This window comes from Lepidochelys olivacea (assembly GCF_965140295.1).
Source record: "Lepidochelys olivacea isolate rLepOli2 genome assembly, chromosome: 3".
NCBI lineage: Eukaryota > Metazoa > Chordata > Testudines > Cheloniidae > Lepidochelys > Lepidochelys olivacea.
In genome coordinates, this window is record NC_140413.1 from 106,746,113 (window position 1) to 106,770,808 (window position 24,696).

Below are 24,696 nucleotides of genomic sequence, written 5' to 3' on the forward strand. Positions count from 1 at the left end.
CTAATTTTTATAATACTTGAAGTTTTAATAATAGATGGGTTAAATAAAAATTAAGGATCTAACACTGATTTTCTTCTTACTAGAGAAGTTCAGCTTTCAGCCCTGATCCTGCAAAACCTTTATGTATGTTCTTAGCTTTATACATATGAATAGTTCCACTGAGTATGGTTCAGGGAAAGGATAATATTTAATACAGAACCAGGTTGGAAGAGCATTAATCATTAAACAAAACTATAGGCCAGATGCTCAGCTAGTGTCAAAGAGTGAAACTCCACTGCAGTCAATAAAATAGCACTAATTTCACTAAGTGAGGCTCTCTCTGGTCCTGCATTTGCAGACTGGAAATTTAACTTAAATCTTAAAAAACCTAAAACTTTTTGGCATGGGAATAATCCCCAGGCAAAATAAGAAATGGAAATGTCACTGGGAGGGACTGCTATGGTCTCACTGTGTCAGCAAGACATAAGTTTCTGCCCACAGAGAAGGAAGGGGCATAGGAAGGAAAAAAACAACCTTAGAAACTTCCTCATCTAAAGCAATTGAAGAGCTAAAGCATTTATCATAATAAAGAGAGAACAGATTAAAATAGTGAAGTTAATTAGAAGAACAGATACCAACTTTGTTTTTCCACAAAAGGAATTTTATATTTTCACAAAAGGTACTTCTAGAAACACATGCATATAATCTTACCTCTTCTGAGAGTTTCTTGTTGGAAAACTTCTTACGTCCCCCTTTGCAGCATTGAGAATGTGTGTTATTTTATTTATTTTTAATTTTTTTTGTTGCACAGCTCCCCCTTTCTGCTAGAACAAAGATAACAAATTACACACATCAAATTAAGTGCCTAAATATGGGGAAAATGTAGGTATCTGATATGGCCTAAGAAAGCTTGCCTGCTCCATTTCTCCTAATAATGAGAAACGGGGGAACAAACTGGGGAGTGGGAGACAGAATGGGAGTGGCAAAGAAGACAAACAGAGGAAGAGGCAGTAGAAACTCTATTGACCTGAAACTCTTAATATCTATTTTATTTTAAAGTACATGTGCTAAAAATGTTGACTCACTAAGTATCATAACCATATGCTCCACACCTTTAAGTTACAAGTTCAGTTACAACATTAGGGCTCCAGTAACTTTAAAGGTCTATGTCCACAAGTGGAAAACTACAAAGGCTTGTAGAAATTACTCATTGCTTATTGTAGGTGGAGCACTAAACTACTCTTTACTCACTTCAATCCATTTGAGCTGGTAAATGGAGAGTCATGGCACAGAGGAAAGTATACTTATCCATCCATTAACCATTTGTCAGGATGGAATGAGGGCCTACAGGTGAGCCTGGGACTAGTTACCTCAATCCCCAGGCAGACTAATTAACACATCTGAGCTACAGCAGAATGGCCTGTTTGGCCAGCCCACCCAACTGGATGAAGGGAGCCAGCACACCTGCTTTTTTAAGCTTAGCACCAGGTCACTGGCTGTGCAATGCTTAGGCTTGCAGATGTGATTGCTTCTGTGTCTGCCTTGTTCCTGTCTTGCCCCAGTTCTGTTCTTTGTCTGGTTCCTCCCTGGTCCCTGACCTGAGCTCTGACCAGTAGGATGACTGTCACTGTTCTGATTACTAGTCCTGACCATCACACATCTGGTCTTGCTGAAATATTAACAATGTGCCAATCTGCTAGTGTATATGTGGTCATGTGGGATCAATGTGTTTATTTACTGTAGCTGTGTCCATAAATTCAAACTACCTGGCCAGAAATGCTGAAGAGACTGAGCTGATACTTTGAAACTAGAACCATAAAGTCCTCATTGTTATGTTTTTTTAGAGGAAGAATTTATACTTTCCAGTTGCTCCCTGAACAGTGATCTGTATTATGCTGCTTTGGTTTGAATTTTAGAACTCAGCCTTAATGTACAGGGCATACGTTCAGCTTCATCATTTGTGGCTTACTCTGGCTGTGGAGCTGGAGATGTCTGAGATGTGGGCATTAAAAAGGGGCATATTCTATATGAGAAAGAAATAGGTTTTCTGTCATTTTACTCCGGTTAAACAAAAAATGTGGGTAGTCTTCTGGAGCACTGGTTGATGTCAGTCTAGGCCACAATAGACATCTGTCCTCACTGAAAAACTTCCAAGCAATCTGAAACAACTATAATGACTGCTCAGAAAAAGCAAAAATATGCAGGAGCTGGGGAGTGAATTTGACCTATAAAGTTTGTCTGAAATTGTCCTTTTAAGTAAAATAAAACCTACTGTACATTTCTTAGGACATGGAAGTCAGAGTTTTGCCATTCACCTCAATGGGGCCAGGATTTCATCCCATATCTTTATATCTGTACCTCCCACATGCATACTAGTGGTTCTATATTAAAAATATGGTGGTGGGTTTTTTTAATTCTCCTCCAAAGGTGCTAACTGTTGTTTTTTTAATTTTAAATATCAATACACTATCTTGAAGATCACCTTTGTTGCATGCTAATGCTGCAGAACCCCTGATTGGCATTTTGGCCCAAGCTCTGAAGATACCAGTAACCAATATGACTGACTGAAATCTCCCCTTACGTAGCATATCAATTTTAAACTTGTTTTTACAACTCTGCCCTAGCTTATACCTCAGGACCAATCAGTGGCGCTGGAAGTAGGGGTGCTGCTGCAGCCCCGACTTGAAGCACTAATAACAAACACCAAATACATGGTTTCCATCATCAGCATATAAAAAAACTATAAAAATTGCTCCAGCTCCCCTGGGCCCAAGCCTGCCAGCTAGTCCCTGTGAGCAGATCCCTGTGCTTCTCAGAGCTACAGTGACTTCCATGGAGCACTGCACAAGGGAAGGGACTGCCCAGTTTTTCCTGCCAACAGCATCAGTCTCAAACCCCTTTTCCCAGTCCCCTATCCTGACCATTTTACATGCATTTTATGCATGAAATATCCCTGTGATGTTCCCCTCTGGTGCTGACTGTACCAATGATCTGCTAGGCCACTCCAATCCGTAAGCCTGGGAGCCAGCCTTACCCTGCTCTGCTGTGAGAACCCCCTTTCCTAGGCTGTTCACACACAGCCTTTGGCATGTAAGCTGCTCCCAGCTACTTGCAACTGAATGACATTAGCCAATATCTCCGGTCCCAGACACAACCCTAAGAACCTCCATCTTACAGTGTCCAGTTATGCCTGCTGGACACTGCAAGCATATATGAGTTTGTCAATTTAACAAAGAAATTGATATGTACCATGCTTGTTATCCCAAGGAGAGTCTCTGACACACTTCAAACCAAACACACTTCTTCAGGTAGAATAACAAACAGATTTATTAACTATAAAGATAGATTTTAAGTGATTATAAGTCAAAGCATAACAAGTCAGAGTGGTTACCAAAATAAAATAAAATATAAGCATGCAGTCTAAACTCTCAACCCCATTAGGCTGGGCAGCAACTAGATTAAGCAGTTTTTCTCACCCCACTGGATATTGCAGTCCTTAATATTCAGGTTTGTTCCTTAAACCTGGGCCAATCTCTTGTGTTAGAGTCTTGTTTTCTTCTCTGTGTTTTGATTATTTGCAGCATAGGTGGGGGCAGGAGAAAGGCCCAGTATGTGTCCACTCTGTTTTACACTCTCAGTCCATGTGCTTGGGGAGCACAAGTCCAGACATGTCTGGAGGGCATTGCTCAGTCTCTCCAAGCAAGGTTGAGCAATTCCCCTGGTGTGGCCTCATGAAGGTGAGTCATTGCATTGTAACTTCCTTGCTGGACAAGCTATCTTATTTTTTGTAAGTTATACATTTTACAGAATCTTTAAGATGTATACATACTAAAAACTGAGGAATTACATGATCTTATTACTAGAGTATAAATCTTGTCATCATTTTACTTCTCCCCTTTTAAAAAAAACTTTCAGTCATTGTATCATGTCTAAAATCAGACTGTAGATTCTTTATCATGGGATCATGTAAACTCTTTTCATGCCTCGTGCATTTTTGGGTGCTGTATAATAGCAACATCTACTGGGATCTAAGCCTCACCTCCAGGGTAGCAGCAGAGGTCCAATAAAATAATCAAAGTAATTCCAATAGGATAATGTGAATCAGAAAGGAATTACGAAAAGTATTCATGTGATGTAGTACATTTTTAACAGAAGCATTTTTGTTCCATCATCAGCATATAATGTCTACTGCAAAAAATACTGCAGTTTATGCAAATAGATGAAAAGGGACCATATCACACACTTCCCTCCCCTTCCTCTCCTCCCAATAATTTCCCTGCCATTGAGAACATAGTAACTGTACTGATAAATTAAAATATTCCTGAGGAGCTGGTACAAAGGGATTCCCATGTAAGACTCAACACAAGGACTAGTGAACAAAGATTAAATGTTTCAACTGATTGCATTTTCTAAAAGGCTTTCATATTGTGATTTATATAAATAAGATGTTTCTTCAACCACTCTTGTATTTAAAAAACAGTTAAGAGTATTAATTTCTATCTAATAAAGATATCAATGGGCGTTGAAAGCAGTCAATACTTTATAACCTCAGGTGCCAAGTTATTCATCCTCCGTTAGACATGATAAAATTAACAAGGCTACAAAGCCCAGTAATTCATTATGCTGAACAGGTAAAGAGGAGATTGCTAATTATTCTAGGTGAGATTTCTGCCATCCTTGACTGCTACCTTAATCTACTAGGAGTCTCATGGATTTCAAGGGGATTAATCACAATGTAAGGTACTACTCCACTGTGAGTAAGAATGGCAGAATCTGGCTTTATGTGATATCTACTTCCAAAGACCTCCTTGAAAGCCTGGGGATTTACTCTATGGCTTTAGAAAAAGACATCCATTCATGGGTGCAAATTCTGCACCCTGCTCTGCATGCACCAAAGGCCCCAAATACAGGACAATCACTTCAGGTCTCCTGCAGAAGATGGGGCACATGACAAGCTATGCAGAGGATCACAGGGGAACTTGTGCTATCTGCACACCATGATGCAGCATCATGTGGTGTTTCTCCCTGTAGCACTGCAGAAGGAGGGAGGTATTTGGCCAGTAGATCTGCAACTGTACAGATCCACTGTTGTAGGATTCATCCCTGTGAGAACATGTGGGGGTCTCCTGCATTGACCCCGATTGCACACGGGATTAAGACAGGGACCAGGATTTGGTTATTATAACATTATTTACACAACGTCATAGACTTGTTAAGCTTCCCATTCCCCCAAGAGATTCCTGATTCCAGTTGCTCACTCCTCATGGGGAGTTTGAAATTCCCAGCATACAAGCTGAGACCACAGAGATGGTAAGTGTGTGGATAAAGCATTCACTTTCTGTCAGAGCTCAGAGTGCATAGAGTAGACCATGGTGACTGTTGGTGGCAGAGTGCCCTACCACCCCAGCGTGTATCAGGGACTTCATTGGCACTGGCCGTGCAGAGCCTCATGATGACCCGCTGTCTATGATTCAAGCTCTTGGGAACTGGACAGATAGTCTGAAACAGCCCAGCAGAGAATGTCTCCTCATGAAGGAAACAGGAATATCAATGCTTCTCCTGTGGGACCTGTAATATTATTTATAAAGTTAACAAGGCATTCTTCTTGGGGTGGCTGAGACAGTCCATTTCCTGTCCCTCTCATCATGATGTCAAGACTCCTCACCAGAGCCCGGTGTAGGACTGATTTTTTAATCACACTCCCATCCCACCCCGCAATACCCACTCCCATATTGTTTCTTGCATTTTTATTCCACTCCCACTTTCAAAAACCACAAGAGAGAGAGATTCCCCCATGCCACTAAACAAAAAACAAAACAAAAAAGGGTGGTTTATATATATATATATATATATATATATATATATATATATATAGTGACACAATTTTTTCCACTCAGAGAATAAAAAAAATTTTGCTTAAATAGTGTAAAAAATACTTTAACTCCAGTTATAATAGACATCAAAACTCTTTATAAACCTTGCTTAAATTTAAGTATTAAAACACTTAACAAAAAAAAAAGCCTTGCTTTACATTGCTGAAATTCTATTTATAACAAAATGAAGAAGAGATTTAGTGTTTTCCTGCATATTACCACAGTCGGGTTTTTTTGCCCACCCAATCCCACCTGCAACAAAATGCATTTTACCTGCTCCCATTATTATGGCAGTGGGTCCTGCAAGACCCACAGGATCCTAGCCCCGCTGCAGGGCTCTACTCCTCACTTCCTCTCCTTTAATAGCAACTGGATTTTCTGAAAAAAAGAGGCAACCGGTTGTGTTGTCACTGAAACATATTTTTAAAATCAAAGCCAAATGTTTTACCTCATTTTGTATTTAGGTTTGTTTTATTAGGACTTAAAGCCATCTAAACATCTAGTGAAACTGTTTATTTTTATTGACTTTTATAGCTTGGCCAACCACCATAGCAGAGCAACTGACAACACTGAGAGAAAGCAAGAGTAGAAAATACAAACAACTTTCTCATTAAAAATATAAAGACTAAATAGGCAAATGAAGTAATGCATATTTGTAAAATATTCAAAGGAGGCATTGCATCACTTGTCTAAAATCTCCAGATTTCTCCGGCTTCAGCCTTAACAGATATGACTAAGGGTCTGGTCTGACATACACTTTATTAAGCAGGAAAAACTCCCATTGAACAATTCAGTTTTGCTTCCTTATATAAAGGACAAAAATATCAGTTACTACTTGTCCGAAAACAGCTCTAGGGTGAAACAGCTCTAGTCTGTGAAAGACTGTTGGGAGCTGATTTTCAGAGCTGGTCTCCACTTGTGTGTAAACTCCAGATCTTGGTAGTTAAACATCTATTTGTACCCATAAATCACTTAGCCTAACTACTACTATTTTTATCCCAAATTCACTGCAGACAGAAAAATTTGGGCCTTATTATTTGTGGGTGCAAAACTGCATCAACCAAATCAGAGGCTGGATGAGGCCAGCTTGAATATCAGGCTCAATAGGTGGGACTTTTTAAAGTGCTCAGCACTGGCCTAACTTTGCTCTCACTGAAGTCAATGGGAAAACTCTCTCTGACTTCAGTGAGAGCAGAGAGAGGCCAACGCTGAGAGCTTTAGAAAATCCCATGTTACATTTTTGTTAAGACACTGATCATCTTTATGTCTTTTCTAATTGTATTATGTTTGTCGCTATTATCATAATTAAGTAGTTTATATTTTGATTTATTAACTAAGAATTTTATTAACTGAAAAATCAAAAAGTTAACAACTCATCAGCCAAATAAGACCTGGAATTACATTATTTTAGCACGACGGATTACCCTTTTAAATTCCTCAGAACATAGAGCAAACAATAGATCCAGTGGTGACCCACTGAATAACTCCACATATGTATGCAGAATGTCTGGATGTACTGTTTAGAAAAGTAGAACTTAATTTTGCAAGATCCTAAGACTATGGCTTTAAAGGTTTTAATACACGCAATCACTACAGAGATGGTAAAAAAAACATGCTATAAATTAGGGATAGAGAAAATTGTGTTTTTTTAAAATTAACCACACAGCCTTGTTTTGTGTCAGGTGATGAATACAGATCAGGTGACAGGCCAGTGATGGCATGAGCTTTTCATCTCACAACAGGTCTTGCTAACATAATGTCTTGCGGAGAAACGGTATGCTTCAGCTAACAACAGGGATGCCAGAGTGTGGGAGGCAATCTGACCAACTATTGTACCAAGGCTTGTTCCCCAATTTCTTGATAGGCAGTTTGGCATTCCTTGTTTGTCGGTGTGACTTCCCCCACAGGTGCTGAAACTAGGGGTGCTGCCATACCCTGTCTTGAAGTGGATTCCATTATATACACAGTTCACAGTTTGGTTCAATGGCTCTCAGCACCCCCACTATAAAAATTGTTCCAGCACCCCCGACTTCCCCCAAACATGTAAAATGCTGATCTCCATGTCATCCCTTTTTAAGTGATATGTGGATGCTAAATATGTAGCCTAAGCTCTTCCTCGCTACAATAACATTGCTCATGGCTACTGCTCTTCTGGCAGGTTGGGTTAAGAAGGAGAGAGTGAAGAGCTGTGCAGTCTTATCACTGATGACAGGAGCAGGGTGCCAGGCTCTGAAAGAGAGACCACAAGGAACTGCAGTGCCAGTCATGCTGAGTTAGAGATATACACGTAAACTGCATTTAACCACTCCACTTAACTAAGCGTATGTCTGTCTACTAGAGCCAGGTAGACAGACTCATTCTAGTTTTGCTGGAGGTAGCATGCTAAAAATAGCAGTGTGGACATTGCTGTATGGGCAGTGACTTGGGTTAGCCACCTGTGTCCAAGCCTGCCTGATCCCCTGGGTCCGAGCTTGGGTGGCAGGTCCGCGTTTGGGTGGCTAGCCCGAGCTCCCAGCCATGCGGCAATATCCACACTGCTATTTTTAGCGCACTAGCTAAAGTGATGTTTGCACAAGTCTGTCTACCCAAGCTGAGAGGCCCACTCCCAGCTTCACTGTAGACACAGGAGGACTCTGCAGGGCTGAAGCTTCCAGTTATCTGAACCATGATTTTGCATGTCCTTTGAGACTTTGAGATAAGTGGGGTTCACCTTTATAAAGTTTTGGTTTATTTTTCCAGTTCTGAATATTTAATGATATTGCCATACTTCAAAAAGGGGGTTATGTTTGTGTAAATTGATAGTCTTTCTACTCATTTTGAGTGGAATTCACTTCTGTGCGTAGATGCAGCGCTCCAAAGGCCTATCAATGTACTATTTAAGCCACAAAAAATTATGTTTATTCTCTACATAGAGGTGAATTTCACCAGTTCGTTGATCCTGGGAATGAGATTCATTGTATCCAGACACTTACAATCTGAATGGATTTGTATGTAAATCTAATCCATCTTGAAGATTGCCCTATCCCTTGGAAAATAAAATCTGTTCGATGAAGTGTAATCAAAATTCCAAAAAAGGGGTCTGGAGTAGTAATGATGAGGAGGAAGGATGTTTTATGGCCATGTAGAGATTATAACTGATTGCTGGAATCTAGACTAAATCAGTTCTACAGCTGAGAACTGACATGCATGCAGTTAGCAACAAAAACTGTGTTCTCTTGCACATTTGTATTTTCTATTACTGTACCATAAGTGGCAATAACTTCTCTGCCTTATAATGTATGTATAAGATGGCTGAGTTACTGTTGCTTTGGAAATCTAGCTATATAACCATACATACATACATGTATAAAACTTTGTATTTAATTTCCTTATAAAACAGGGGGTGGATGTTGGGGAAGAAAAGAAAACAGAACTTTTAGCACACCTATTTCAATGTTCTCACGTTTGTGGGTTCACATACTTGATTATGTGATCATTGAAATAAGAACAGCTGTGTATTTCATTGCACAGACTTGGGATACTGTACAGCTTGAGCTAAGCATCAGCACATTGTTAATAAAACAGTAAAATATCATGTACTGGGCAAGCACAGTATGCAAGTTTTTACTCATTTCTAATCCAAATGTATTCAAACTTGGCACAGTACTCATTCTTCAGGGGACTACGAACGTGCCAAGTTTTGAATATTTCAAGCAAAACTATGTCTGTTTGAGTTCTCCAAGAGGGAAAAAAAGGAATAATATAGTGAAAAATAACATTTTAAAAACTGAAATGTAGCTGAATGGATTGTCTTAAATCTTTTCTAAAAAATTTCTCCTGTAGGCTGAGAATAAACATAAATTTCAGCCCAAGGAATAGTTTATTCAAAAGCAGAAAGCTGACGCTCTCTCAGATCCCGTCCTTGAGTCACTTATGTTCTCTTTCAGAAATGTTTGCACTTTAAAATCACTATTACGATCACTGTTAAAACTCTTTACAATGATGCTTTTTAATGTGTTGGCTGTTATATTGCAAATTTGATGATGATCTCATTATTGTTGTTTATTGATACAATTATTATAACCCAGGATTGTACCCTGATTCAGCTAAGGACTTCAGCGTGTGTTTAACTTCAAGCATGTGCTTACTGATCATTGAAGTCAATGGGATTTCAGACTATGCCACAGTGCTTTCCCGATAGGGTTTTGGGGTGGTGTTTTTGTTTGTTAGTACCTTGATGAGAAAGGACTCTTAAAATTATTATTTTATTAAAATTTGCAAGCAGAATCTTAAAACAGAAGTGCCTTGTTAGGAAAAGATGTAGTACCATTACCATGATCCTGTAATTACACCAGTAGGCTATGCATAATTGCCCCACTGTTACCTTGTGCTTCTCACATCTGTCTGACTGCGTTCTCTTGTTTTCCGTTTTATACTTCATTATAAGCTCTCTGGGGCAGGCTCCATCTTTTCCTCACATGGTTGTCCGTACCAACCTCACTGGGTTTCTGATCCTGACCGAGGCCTCTAGGTATAACTGCAATTCAAATAAATAATAAAATACACAAAAATACCTTTGAACTTTTAACTCCCTCCCTACTCATTAAAATACTGGTGGAAAAAAAATACAATATAGAGAACACTGTGTTATAATATTCCCTATGTTCCTGGTTTAGAACAATTTTCGATCTAAACTTATTCCAAAATCAAATGTTTAAAGCTTAGATTGATTTTGATTTCCAACTCTTTTCTTGTTTGAAAGTGGACTGCTCACAGACAGCAACAGTACTCTGCAAGATAATGACAAAGTAGCCCTTTAAGTGGGACTCGCCATAGTTAGAAGAAACTATCACCTGATTCTTATTAATCCCATTGTGATTGCACTTATACTGAGCTACTGAACAATAGGAGGAAAAAAATGTTTAGGGAATCAACTTACAAAATAATGTGAAGAAGTGATCTTAAGTCTGAGTGACAGTAAATCTGACCTGAAGACACTCCTGTATACAAAGTAAGTAATAGGTGTCTTTTGACAAGACAATGCTCTCAGTTTGCAGGTTACTTATCTCACGTCTCCAGTCTGTCCAGTAAAAGAGGGCCACCTGACTAGACCCACAGATGAATGCAGAATATCTGGACATACTGTTCTTAACCCATACATCCAGAACAATTCAAAGAGCTTTCCTGAAGTCAGCCAGAGTTTCAAAATGGGGTCTCTAATTTTGCACATGCAATTTTCCATTAAAATAATTTATTTATGCAGATAACAGATTATGCACTACCAACAATGTTCCTTATTGGAAAATCATGTGCAGTTTAATATGAACATGATAACTTTTCTCTATTTTTTAAACCATAGAACTATAGGTTAAATTAAGGTACAGAATGTATTCCTCCTCTATAGGATTTTATAGGATGGTTAACAAATCTGTGTTAAATTCCATAGGTTCATAAAGTAATTTGTATATTGGTTTCATCCCTACTATATTCTACAGAACTTTTCCAAAAAGATGAGGAGGAAATTCAACCATTTGCATGTGCAAAATAAAGTGCACAGACTTGTGTGTGCAAATCATAGTGCTCACAGAATTGTATGTTGGAGGCTGGCCTAATGTTCCTTTGAAAATTTGAACTTGTATAAATAGAATCACCATAGGCACCTCCGGACTTGAAGGTTACAGTTATTTTGTGCCATCAACCCAATTCAGTAGTGTTTTTATGGAAGCAATGTAAATAATTATGTACACTACTGAAATTAAAGGGTAAATTTAGGTAAGGAAAATGTAATAATCTGAGTTGGAATTTGACCAGGATTTGAAAGGAACTGAAGTGAATGTTTTCTTTCAAATGCTGGTTTAAGCTCTGTTTTATTCTGCAAAGGTCTCATATTCCACAATGGCCTTTTGCGGTAAATTATTAAACATTTTAAAGTGACATAGACTATGGAAACAACAAAAGATGTACTAAGGTCTTTGTGCTGCAAGCTGCATATTGTACCTTGTATTAAATTAGTCATACAGCATTTGGTTTCTTCTAACTTTAAAAGGTGGGAAACTTGCTCAGTGAAAAAGCACAACTGACTGCTAGGAGCAGTTAATAAACCCAAGCTCAAAGGAAATACCTGATGTTTACTAACAGTAACAACAATTCTTTCTCCATGTGCCACTTCCACAGATGCAATCAGAAAATGTTCTCTGAGCTAACAAGTCCTTGGTCAATAGGAGAAGGGTATTAATATCAGATGTTTCTGTAACAGGTCCTAAACTCTGGAACTCAAATCCACAGATACTCACTTTGATCCCACAGAACTCTGATTTGCTGACCATCATGATGTAAGGGTCTAAATGACTGAATGACTAAATGAATTCTCCCTTGACAGCTAGCTGGGAGGGGGTGAGACTTCTGGAGCAAACTTTATTTGCATGAACACACCTACTCTGCTTAGATATCCCACAGATAGAGCGCTGTTGCTCAAAATGATCAACTATGGCTGGTGTTGGGTTACAAATCACTTTAGTACTAAATGCAGGGATAGTGAAATGCTGTTACCAATATTGTTGGCATTATTTATGAATACTGGGAAGCAGGACTGTGCTTAACCTGTCCCAAATGAGGAGGTCACCATCAGCTCAAAGGGTTGAATGCCACAGCTCTGTGAAAGTAAGGCAGGTAGGGACAGGTATCCTAGACAGGAGATATGGACTCTCCCCCAAGGATTCTCCCTGGACTGGTTTAATCTATTCTTCTCCCCCCTCCCTCCTGTTCAAATAAATAGCTAAATAGGCTTCATTATGAGCCTCTTTGTTATTTTAAATGCTCAGTCAGAGCTGAAATCAGTTGTGGTAGGACTGTGTTTCTGCCCTGCCTGCTAAGAGCTAAAACTCACCGAGAGCTGAAATCACTTGAGATATGGCAGTGTTTCTGCTCAGCCTGTAAAAAGCTGAAAATTACTAGGAGACTGATGTGCAGAGGTCACAGCAGAGAGGCAGGTGACTGACAGTCAGCCGGCGAAGGAGTGGCTGATGTGGCAGAGAGGTGCAGCAAGAGGGCAGCTGGTGGAGAGGTGCAGTGAGCAGGCATTCTGTAAATATCAGATAGAAGCTGATCCTGAAACACTTACACACATGCTTAAACTTTATATGAGTGGTCCCACTGAAGTCATCTAAATTATTCTTATTATGATTACAAATGCACTCTGTTGTTTCCCCAAAGGTGAATCTATTTATTTTGATTTATTTTAAAAACATCTTATGGGACTCCTCATTGTATGAAATTAAACGTGTGTAAAAGTTTGTAATACCAGGGCCAGACTTTTCCTGAAGTCATCAGCTGCGGGCGAAGGGACAGTCTTGGGAGCAGTCAGCTGCCTTAACCATAAGATCAGGAGTGGCCAACCTGTGGCTCCGGAGCCACATGCGGGTCTTCAGAAGTTAATATCCGGCTCCTTGTCTAGGCACCGACTCCTGGGCTGGAACTACAGGCGCCAACTTCCCAATGTGCAGGAGGATGCTCATTGCTCAACCGCTGGCTCTGCCACAGGCCCTGCCCCCACTCCACCCCTTCCCGCCCCCTCCCCTGAGCCTGCCGTGCCCTTGTTCCCTCCCCTCTCCCTCCCCCAGGCTTCTGCACACCATGAAGCAGCTGATTGGGAGATGTGGGGAGGGAGGGGGAGGCGCTCGGAGCAGGTGGCAGGGAGCTAATGGGGGGCTACTGATGTATTACTGTGGCTCTTTGGCAATGTACATTGGTAAATTCTGGCTCCTTCTCAGGCTTATGTTGGCCACCCCTGCAATAAGACCATTCTTTCTCTTCCTGCAGTTTCCAGCCTCATTCACTACACACATTCTAACTTCTGTAACAAACAAAACAGGGGTCCTTCAGCCAACTGTCTTCTTCACTACACAACCCTGATTCATCCCCAGAGCAGGGGCCTATCCTTTGCACTGACTGAACCAGGGGTCCTGTAAAAAAAATTGTATGTGATCATGGAAAGACCATCTCATAGTTCACACACACAATGCAGACAACTTGAGGTTACACATGCAGCCTTAAATCTTAATTTCCTAACTTCTGAGTGCTTGACTTCGTAACCTTAATAATGTTCTTTTAACATATAGTATTTTTTGTGTGTAACTTCCTTGACTTTTTTAAAAATATCAAACTGAAAAAATAAAAATCCAACAAGTGGGGATCATATCAACATCCACATGCATCATCAGCTAGGGAGGTAGCTCCACTACACAGACCTCTGCCACTTGAGTTTACAGAGTAACCCATAGCATCAGTAGTGGGCTGTTACCCTCCGCGTAGCCCTGCACTGGACAGGAATGAGACACACACTTTGCCCCGAGGGGTTACAGAATTTGCTGGCAGCAGAGGAATGGTCAGTCTCTGGAATCTTGGGTTCCAATCCAGGAGGGAAGTGTGTTCTAGAGCAGGGTTCTCTTTTTCTCTTTGAGGCCCCCCTCACCATGCTATAAAAACTCCAGGGCCCAGTGGGGGGGAGCAGGGCCTCTGGGCAGGGGCCTCGTGCATAGGCATAGTTTGACTTCTAGTTTGGGGGTGCTGGGGCCAGCAGGGCTCAAGCCACCTCCATATGGTAGAGTCTGGGGAGGGAGTGCCTCCTCCACCCCCTGACTCACTTCAGCAGGCCACTGAGCCTATCTGGGTAAGTTGGGGGCATGCAACCAAAAATTATAACTCAAAGGTGCGGGGCTTAGCTCAAAAAGTTTGAAAAGAGTTAGGGTGCAGGGAGGGGGTAACTGGGGCTCTGTGCAGACAGGGGGTAGCTCAAGGTGCAGGGAGGGGGTAGCTGGGGCTGTGTGCACACGGGGTGGCTGTGGGTGCTTGGAGGTGGTGGCTAGGGGTTGTTTGCTGGGAGGTCTCTCCTGCAATCCCTGTTCCCCAAGGGCTCTGCCAGCTATGGAGCAGGGTCTCCCCACTCAGGGGCCTCTTACCAGCTGCCTCTGGGGGAGCAAAGGGGGCTGGAAGCTGAGGAACTGCTTCAATGTGGGTCACCAGCAGGAGAGAAGGGAACACTGCTGCTGCCTGCTGCACAGCACCAGCCAGAGCAGCAGCTGCCCCGCATGGCCCGGATCCCGCTTCCCACCTCCGAACTGGCCAGGGAGTGGGGAGAGGAGATGGGGGGAGGTGTGGACCTGCCCCCGGGACTGCTATGCTTTTGCACTGCAGTTTTGGAGGGGAATTCCCTCCATGTCCCCAACTCTGCTCAGGGCTTCTGCCCCACAGGGAGCACCAGAGCTTGGGGATTCAGCCCCATGCCTCCTGGCTTCAGCCACATGGGGAGCGCCAGGAGGGGCGCTGGGGATCAGGGCTTCAGCCTCGCAAGGGATTCCAGGAATTGGGGCTTCAGCCCTGCGCCTCCCAGCTTCAGCCCGGCAGGGAGCACCAGGGATCAGGGATTCAGGCCCACGCCTCCCAGCATCCTCCAGGGAGCTGAAGCCCCGATCCCTGGTGCCCCCTGCCGGGCTGAAGCTGGGAGGTGTGGGCCTGAATCCCTGATGCTCCCTGCTGGGCTGAACACAATTGTTTATACATTTCTACATTCAAAATACCAAAATCATAAGTATATACAATCATATTTTTTCCAGTTCACAGTTTCTTCAGAGTAGATTTGTCATCATCTCCAAAAAGGAACACACTTGCTCCTAAAGACCTACTTTTTTGCATTATTTATTCACTTTCTGTTTCCAGTAGGGAAGAGCTCCTGAAGCTCTATTTGACCTATGCATTTATCTGACCATTCTAATCACAATGTGCTAATGCTGCTGTTAGTGTTAAATAATTATTTCAATGCACGTCCCCAGCCCCCCACCTGGCGCTCCCCATGTGGCGGAAGCCATATACAGAATGTAAGAGAGAAGTATTTATTGTCCATAATTCTTTTAAACCATTTTATAAAATTCCATACCAGGGATATACATTTTTATTAAATCCTATAGAATTTTTTTCTGCAAAGGTGTGCAAATGAAGATAGTTTAAAGGAAATTTCTACCTAAACTAGTGTACATAGTTATTTCTTTAAAAATCCCAAGCAACATTTTAAAAAATGAACTCATCTGTAAATCTCATGTTTCAGCTGTGCTTCTGATCGGTTTATTGTGGCTGCTTTTTTCATGCTAAAACGAAAGAGGAAAGTGAGTGGGACAGAAAGACAAATCATCCAGGTTAAGAACCAGTGAAGAAGCAGGCCTAAAAATGTTATTTTTAGGTAAATTTCATTATGCATAATTGCAGCTTTGCCACATTGTCATGAACATTTACCAGCGCAGGTACAATATTTACTAGCCCACACGTAACCAGAATTATGATAATGAAGAAGTTCACTTACCTGTCCAAAAAACTACTTCCTCTGGGCAAGGAAGATTTTGTAAGGCACCCCTCCTATTTAGTAGCAACCTCAGCACCCCTTCCAACCTTGATATCTATGGCTCCAGGTGAAATTTTTTGTATCAGATAATATATAAAAATATGGTTGTATCACATTCTCATTTTATGGAAGATGACATGAGGAAGTCTGTGGAGTCACCTTTTTACCGTTCATTTCCCAACCTAATACTAAAATGAAAGGACTGTGGAGTTCAAAGTGGATTCACTAGTTTGTAACAAGAGCTACATGCAAACAATACTTAATAGTAAATCAGATTTCATTAATTTTGTACTTCACTTCTTTAACAAGAAGGGAAAACAAAAAATGTTCTTAGTAAAACACTGTTTTTGTATTTGATGCTACAGTGATTAAATCTGTTTTAAACACAAAGAACCAGAGTTGTAATGCTTGCTGATGTTGGTACAATGCCCCAGAGGGGAACAATAATGCATTTTTCCTAACTTGATTTTGAGACATTACTATGACACTAAATTACTCCAAATCTAAGTTGGATCAGTGTGGTTAGTCCAAAGTATACCACGTTTCACTGAATGTACAATACCTTTATCTGACTCCAGTTAACAGTGTTCTCTATAATATGGCTCTCAGTATCAATCTAAACTATACTGACATTGTTTTTGATTCTGAACGAAATTACTATTTATACAAAACATAATTTATTCACCTTAAAAGAAGATTAGTTCCACAATTAAAACAGATACTAATTTAAACCTCACAGTAGCCTATTACCTTTTCAATTATCTTTGTTTATAGGCACTGCTAAATCACCAATAAAGGAGACAAACATTTTTATAATAATTCTACTACCCATCAGATCACAAACTTTCAAATTATGAATAAAATTATTATATTAACCTGGTACAAGGGATTTTTTAAACTTCAATTTTCTTTCTTCTAAGTTCCCTAATGCTATTTCTAGATCACTGCAGATGCATGGATAAAGTTATGACAAATATTCGCAGAGCAAAGAAACTTTGTATGCTAAAAAATGGATTTCCGAAATAAGCAACACTGATTGTTGTGCTTTTCTACAGTGTGCCAGGGTAAATTACACACTATTTGTGCTCTGGTTTTAATACAATAAGTAAATTGTTCTAATTGATCACTCATACAGCAAAGCTAAACTACTGTAAGGTTGATTGTAGACCCAAACTGCTTTGTGAATGTGAAATTAATGTTCATCTGATAGCATTTGAACAAACTGAATATTTATATTTGTCATGGAAAGTATTTGCCTTTATTCAGAAAGATACAATACATGTTATTTCAGCTGCTCTATAAAAAATATAAAGTCACCTTCCACAGGGGCAAGCAACCCTTTTGTCTTTACTCTGCACCTGATCACTGCTATCTCGGAAAGGAAGATTCTATACCTAAGTCCCAGGGAGGTACCTTTTCTGTTAAAGTCCTTCATTAGCGTTCTACAAGGTTTCTTTTATGGGTTATTTAGATATAGGGGTATACACAAAGTAAATGTTTGCTGGTGCATTATAACAGGATATAGATAAGTGAAAACAATGCAATGCAGTTAGACAGGCAGAACTGCAGGGTTTCAAAGCATGGATGAGACAATGGTGCAGGGAGGAGGGGTTTAGATTTATTAGGAACTGGGGAAACTTTTGGGAAAGGGGTACCCTATACAGGAAGGATGGGTTCCACCTAAACACAAATGGAACCAGATTGCTGGCACTTAAAATTAAAAAGGTCATTGAGCACTTTTTAAACAAAGGGCTAGGAGAAAGCCGACAGGTGCGGAGGAGCACATAGTTCAGACAGAGACATCCCTTAGGGGAGGATCTATTAACAGAGGTTCTCTATGTCCTATTAAGGAGGAGAGGATGGAAGATGATAAAATACAGATAGGATCTGATGAGAAACAGTCAAATGAAAAAAAGTCCCATTCAATTACATCATGTAATGGCAGATAGCAAAAAAGTGACAAGTTTTTAAAGTGCTTGTATACCAATGCCAGAAGTCTAAATAATAAGGTGACTGAACTAGAGGTCCTCATATTAAATGAGGATATTGATATAATAGGCATCACAGAAAATTGGTGGAATGAGGATAATCAATGGGACACAGTAATACCAAGGTACAAAATATATTGGAAGGACAGAACAGGTTATACTGGTGGGGGAGTGTGACTATATGTGAAAGAAAGCGTAGAATCAAATGAAATAAAAGTCTTACATGAACCACACTGTACCATAGAATCTCTACGGATAGTAATATCATGCTCTAATAATAAGAATATAGCAGTAGGGATATATTACCGACCACCTGACCAGGATGGTGACAGTGACTGTGAAATGCTCACGGAGATTAGAGAGGCTATTAAAATTTAAAAAAACCTCAATAATCATGGGGGATTTCAACTATCCCCATATTGACTGGGTACACGTCCTCTCAGGACGGAATGCAGAGATAAAGTTTCTTGACACCTTAAATGATTGCTTCTTGGAGCAGCTAGTCCCGGAACCCACAAGAGGAGAGGTAATTCTTGATTTGGTCCTAAATGGAGCACGGGATCTGGTCCAAGAGGTGAACATAGCTGGACCGATTGGTAATAGTGACCATAATATAATTAAATTTAACATCCCTGTGGCGGGGAAAACACTGCAGCAGCCCAACACTGTAGCATTTAATTTCAGAAAGAGGGACTACACAAAAATTAGGAAGTTAGTTAAACAGAAATTAAAAGGTATAGTGCCAAAAGTGAAATCCCTGCAAGCTGCATGGAAACTTTGTAAAGACACCACAGTAGAGGCTCAACTTAAATGTATATCCCAAATTAAAAAACATAGTAAGAGAAGAAAAAAAAGAGTCACCACGGCTAAACAACAAAGTTAAAGAAGCAGTGAGAGGCTGTCAAGGTTCCTTCCCCACTCTGAACTCTAGGGTACAGATGTGGGGACCTGCACGAAAACCTCCGAAGCTTACTTTTACCAGCTTAGGTTAAAACTTCCCCAAGGTACAAACTATTTTACCCTTTGCCCTTGGACTTCCACTGCCACCACCAAACATTTATCTGGGTTTATTTTTATTAGGAAAGCGTCGTTTGGAAACGTCTTTCCCCCCAAAATCCTCCCAACCCTTGCACCCCACTTCCTGAGGAAGGTTTGGTAAAAATCCTTACCAATTTGCATAGGTGACCACAGACCCAAACCCTTGGATCTTAGAACAATGAAAAAAGCATTCAGTTCTTGAAAAGAAACATTTTAATAGAAGAAACAGCAAAAAGAATCACCTCTGTAAAATCAGGGTGGTAAATACCTTACGGGGTAATTAGATTCAAAACACAGAGAATCCCTCTAGGCAAAACCTTAAGTTACAAAAAAGACAAACAGACAGGAATATTCATTCTATTCAGCACAGCTATTTTCTCAGCCATTTAAAGAAATCATAATCTAACACATACCTAGCTAGATTACTTACTAAATTCTAAGACTCCATTCCTGTTCTGTCCCCGGCAAAAGCATCACACAGACAGACACAGACCCTTTGTTTTTCTCCCTCCTCCCAGCTTTTGAAAGTATCTTGTCTTCTCATTGGTCATTTTGGTCAGGTGCCAGCGAGGTTACCTTTAGCTTCTTAACCTTTTACAGCTGAAAGGATTTTTCCTCTGGCCAGGAGGGATTTTAAAGGTGATTACCCTTCCCTTTATATTTATGACAGAGGCAAAAGTGGAAGTTAAATCCTAGTGAGGAAAACAGAAAGGAACAAACTCTGGCAAATGAAGTGTAAAAATATAATTAGGAAGGCCAAAAAAAGAATCTGAAGAACAGCTAGCTAAAGACTCAATAAAATAGCAAAAAAATTGAAGTAGGAAGCCTGCTAAATAACCAGTGGGGCCACTGGACGATCATGATGCTAAAGGAGCTCAAGGCTGATAAGGCCATTGCGGAGAAACTAAATGAATTCTTTGCATCGGTCTTCATGGCTGAGGATGTGAGGGAGATTCCCAAACCTGGGCCATTCTTTTTAGGTGACAAATCTATAAAGAACAAAATTGTCAGACACACAGATTAACATAATTTGTTGGGGAAGAGTCAGCATGGTTTTTGTAAAGGGAAATTACGCCTCACCAATCTATTAGAGTTCTTTGAGGGGGTCAACAAGCATCTGGACAAGGGGGATCCAATGGATGTAGTGTTCTTAGATTTTCTGAAAGCCTTTGACAAGGTTCCTCACCAAAGGCTCTTACACAAAGTAAGCTGTCATGGGGCAACAGGGAAGGTCCTCTTATGAATTGGTAACTGGTTAAAAGATAGGAAACAAAAGTTAGGAATAAATAGTCAGTTTTCAGAATGGAGACAGGTAAATAGCGGTGTCCCTCAAGGGTCTGTACTGGACCAGTCTATTCAACATATTCATAAATGATCTGGAAAACGGGGTAAACAGTGAGGTGGCAAAATTTGCAGATGATACAAAACTCAAGATAATTAAGTCCCATGCAGACTGCAAAGAGCTACAAAAAGATCTCTCAAAACTGGGTGACTGGGCAACAAAATGGCACATGAAATTCAATGTTGATAAATGCAAAGTAATGCACTTTGGAAAACATAATCCCACCTATATATATAAAATGATGGGGTCTAAATTAGCTGTTACCATCAAGAAAGATCTTGGGGTCATTGTGGATAGTTCCCTGAAAACATCCATTCAATATGCAGCGGCAGTCAAAAAAGCAAACAGAATGTTGGGAATCTTTAAGAAAAGGATAGCTAAGAAGACAGAAAATATCATATTGCCTCTATATAAATCCATGGTACCCCCACATCTTGAATACTGCGTGCAGATGTGATTGGCCCATCTCAAAAAAAGATATACTGGAATTGGAAAAGGTTCAGAAAAGGGCAACAAAAATTAGGGGTATGGAACGGCTTCCGTATGAGGAGAGATTAATAAGACTGGGACTTTTCAGCTTGGAAAAGAGATGACTAAGGCGGGATATAATAGAGGTCTATAAAATCATGATTGGCGTGGAGAAAGTAAAGAAGGAAGTGTTATTTATTCCTCCTCATAACACAAGAACTAGGGGTCACCAAATGAAAGTAGAAGGTAGCAGGTTTAAAACAAACAAAAGGAAGTATTTCTTCACACAACACACAGTCAACCTGTGGAACTCCTTGCCAGGGGATGTTTTGAAGGCCAAGATTATAACAGGGTTCAAAAAAGAACTAGATGAATTCATGGAGGATAGGTCCATCAATGGTTATTAGCCAAGATGGGCAGGGATAGTGTCCATAGCCTCTGTTTTCCAAAAAGCTGGGAATGAACGACAGGGAATGGATCACTTGATGATTACCTGTTCTGTTCATTCCCTCTGAGCACCTGGCATTGGCCACTGTCAGAAGACAGGATACAGAGCTAGATGGACGTCTGGTCTTACCCAGTATGGCCATTCTTATGTTCAACTAACGTTCCATTAGTTTTATGAAGTCTAAACACCAAATATGCTCTTTTACCTTCAACAACCACTTTGATCTATACCAATACACAAGTGAATTGGCCTGAATGCACTCTGGCATGACTCTCATCTGCCAGTGTCACAAATTATATACAGTAACCCATGGATTACCACACTTACCTCAATAGAGCCAGTAACGACCTCAGACACACCAAAAAAATCTTATCTATAGACACCTGTTATTCTCAGATACCACAGAATATATTGAGAGGAGAAAGTCCTGGATATATACCTTAAGATAAAATTGCCTCACCAAAGAAGGACGCCTCACCAAAGAAACAGATTACGTAATGGAATGGGCCACAAATACCCAGAGAGAAACTCCTTCAATATAGACATGTCCCCCTGCCAAAAAAAACAAAAAAACAAAAAACCACTGACCGCACAGCCTTAGTTTCATCGACCCCACTCGGGAACCCATACAGGGTATCATCACACAATCACAATCCATACTTGATGGGGACCACATCCTGAAAGAAATCTTTCCCAAACCTCCTCTTCTGGCCTTCAAACAACCCCCCAATCTCATAATCAGAAAAAGCTCTTCACAGAGCAGGACACCGTAACTCAAAGCAGCACCAGATGCTGCTGTAACAGATGCAAAACTTGCAGACATATCTCCACCGCTAAGATGATCAATACCCCTCATAACACACCTTGCAAGATCCAGGAGTCCTATCCATGCCTATCACAACATGTGGTGTACTCATCCAGAACATCAAATGCCCCAACAACTATGTGGGTGAAACCAGACAATCACTATGCTGTCAAATGAACTCAGACAGAAAAATGATGAGACAAAATTACTCTATCACCTGTTGGCAAACAGCTCTGTGAAGCTCAAAAGTTCGTCTCTTCCAACAGAAGTTGATCAAATAAATATTACCTCCCCCTTCCCTCTCTCATATCTAGGGACCAACATAACTACAACAACACTGTAAACAGAAACCAATGGCAGTTGAGAATACTCAGAACCTGGCACAGTACAGCCTGAAGGAACTGTTTAGGAGCCAGCAGAGAGCGAACAAGTTAATTAAGAAGCCCCAGTTCCTCCAACACTGATTACTTTCATACAGTGGTGTAAGTGTACAGTGGGTTCTACAACAAATGGAGTTAAATCTAAAAGCACAAATCCTGACGTGAAGGTCTTAAAATCTAACAACACAAGAAAGAATAAATCAACATGATATAAACATTAAACTCAACACAGAAGTTTCATACCTTTTATGAATTTATACCAAAATTTATAAAATTTTGTGGAACAGTTGGATTTCTAAAGATTTAGTGGAGAAGCAAGGGGCATGAAAACAGTAACTAACTGACAGGCAGGTGGGGGGAGCACGGCAGAAGGTGCATGAAATTATGACTAAATGAAGGAGTGACAAAGCATTAATGATAGTGATGTATACCTGCAGAAATAATGTAAATACCATGTAAAGTACTAACTCTTGAAGCAGCACAGAAAATCAACAGATTTTGTAATTATAATAATGGCCATTTTACCCCTAGATATCAAAATATAAAGTCTCAACACCTGTAGGGAAAGTATTCCTTTTTTATAGATGGAATAGACTCAGAAAGGTTAAAGCTCTGATCATACAAACACACACATGCTTAACTTCAAGTAAATGAACAGTCCTGTCTTCAACGGGACTCTTCACGTGCTTAAATGTAAGCATGTACATAAGAATATGTGGGATTGGGGATTTACTCATTTGCCCAAGGTCACAGCAACAAGTCAGTGATGGACCCAAGTGTGCTGAGACCCAAATCTCTGCTCTATGAAAACGTATGAAAATATAACATCTCTCATATGGAAAAAAGACAAAAACAGTAAGGAACAGACATGCTAGATCTAATGTTTTTTGACCCTCTTCACAGATCTGTTCTGAAGACTGATTGATTGCTTTATCTGGTGATGTGTTCTGGATAGATTTCATTTTGAATCAGACTGATTTATGTGCACTAAGAAATAGGCACAGCATTAAAATATTTAAAAATAAACATCTATTTTCCTGACTTCTCTCATGATTTAGATTATCCAAAACCAGATTCCCAAGACTTTCTCCAAAAATTTAATTGTAGAGATTTTAGTGCTCACATTTCTCAGAGTACCCATTTCATCCCATTTTAAGATTCAAACATGCTATGATATCTTCTCATGGCTATCTTGGAATTGTTCAGGTTGTTTCCTGAGGTGAGAGAGAAAACTCATTTGCAGATATGAAAGGGGAATATATTCTTGGAACTATGATTTTCTAGGATACAACCTGAAGCTATTGTTAGCAGTTTTCCAAACTACAGAACTGTTACATGCCATAACACTTCTGCAAATCCTTTATCATTTTGGGGCTTTATTAATTTATAATTAAATTAGAGGACAATGAGTGCCTCTTGGTACTGCCCTATCTCCTCCTCTTCTTAGGACCTACTAAATGCAAACACCAAACCAACTCCCCAAAAAACAAACAAACAATAGAAATGCTGAAAACATAATTAGTATAGTAGCATTGGAAAAGTAATTATTATTCCTAAAACAGAACACTGTTTCAAAAGTTAATCCACTGCTTTACAGATATGAAAACAGATAGACTTGGTATCAGAGGGGTAGCCAGTATTACTCTGTATCTACAAAAACCGATGAAGTGAGCTGTAGCTCAGGAAAGCTTATGCTCAAATAAATTAGTTAGTCTCTAAGATGCCACAAGTACTCCTTTTCTAAAAACAACAAGGAGTCTGGTGGCACCTTCAAGTCTTCAGATTTAAGAAGTGGGTTTTTTACCCATGAAAGCTTATGCCCAAATAAACCTGTTAGTCTTTAAGGTGCCAGACTAGGGTGGGGAGAATCTGCTTTTATTGGTAAATCTCAGTAAATATTGATTTCACCGTACCCACAACCCAACTACAGACTATTTCCATTGATAATAACAAATCTTTATGGATCAGCAAAGTAAGAGGAAACGTACTGAGAACGTAGTTTGATT

At 40.1% G+C, this 24,696-nt stretch overlaps 1 long non-coding RNA gene across 1 annotated transcript; it reads right to left on the minus strand.

The window, feature by feature from the left end:
* Window positions 1–4,554: 4,554 nt before the first annotated feature.
* On the minus strand, window positions 4,555–22,589 carry LOC311518775. Its single transcript, XR_014711111.1, has 4 exons — window positions 22,528–22,589; window positions 10,216–10,368; window positions 6,126–6,230; window positions 4,555–5,547 (listed from the first exon to the last, which is right to left on the minus strand). It is a non-coding gene; the product is annotated as an uncharacterized lncRNA (long non-coding RNA).
* Between the last annotated feature and the right edge of the window lie 2,107 nt (window positions 22,590–24,696).